The sequence below is a fragment of the Acyrthosiphon pisum genome, chromosome A2 (genome assembly GCF_005508785.2).
Source record: "Acyrthosiphon pisum isolate AL4f chromosome A2, pea_aphid_22Mar2018_4r6ur, whole genome shotgun sequence".
Taxonomy (NCBI): Eukaryota; Metazoa; Arthropoda; class Insecta; order Hemiptera; family Aphididae; genus Acyrthosiphon; species Acyrthosiphon pisum.
In genome coordinates, this window is record NC_042495.1 from 29,487,075 (window position 1) to 29,487,840 (window position 766).

Here is a 766-nt window from a genome sequence, read left to right on the forward strand (position 1 = left end):
TGAACAGAAATATAATTTATAATACAAAGGAATATAGGAATTGAAAAAAAAAAAATGAAAAAAAAAAAAAGGGTAACATTTAGGGTTAAATTTTTATTATTAAAGTAATAGTAAGGGATAACAAATATAAGAAAAATATCTTAATGGAATAATACATATAAGAATATAATATTAAAAGTAGATTAATATTGTTAATATGGTGTTGGGAAAAGACTTAATGATATATTATATATGTAGCGCATAAAATGAAATATATTAGATTAAGGAATTTATATTATATTGGAATATTAACACTAGGATAAGATTATTATTGTAAAACTAAAATGAAATGTTGTTAAAATACTAACATAGATAAAAATACTGATAAATAATAATATTTAATAATATTTAATAAGTGTAACAAGAAATATGTTGTGGATTGTACTACATATTCTTGAAAATAGTAATGTATCTAAATTATATAATTGTAACCAAACATTTGTAAACATAAAAATGTAATAATTGATAAATGTAAACTTTTAGGAAGGTGCTTGATGTGACGGAGAATCAAATTGAGTTAATTTTTCTCGGTTAGGCGATAAAAATGAACATTTTAGGTGGGAGATGTAACGGATAGTATCCGTTTTCTCACGATACACAATTAATAAACCAATAATAGTAAATAGATTGAAAGTATATTCAGCGATAGAACTATCGAATAAATGAATAAGCAAATGACCGTGCAATGACAAATTGGCAAATTGCAAAATACAAATAGACAAACGGG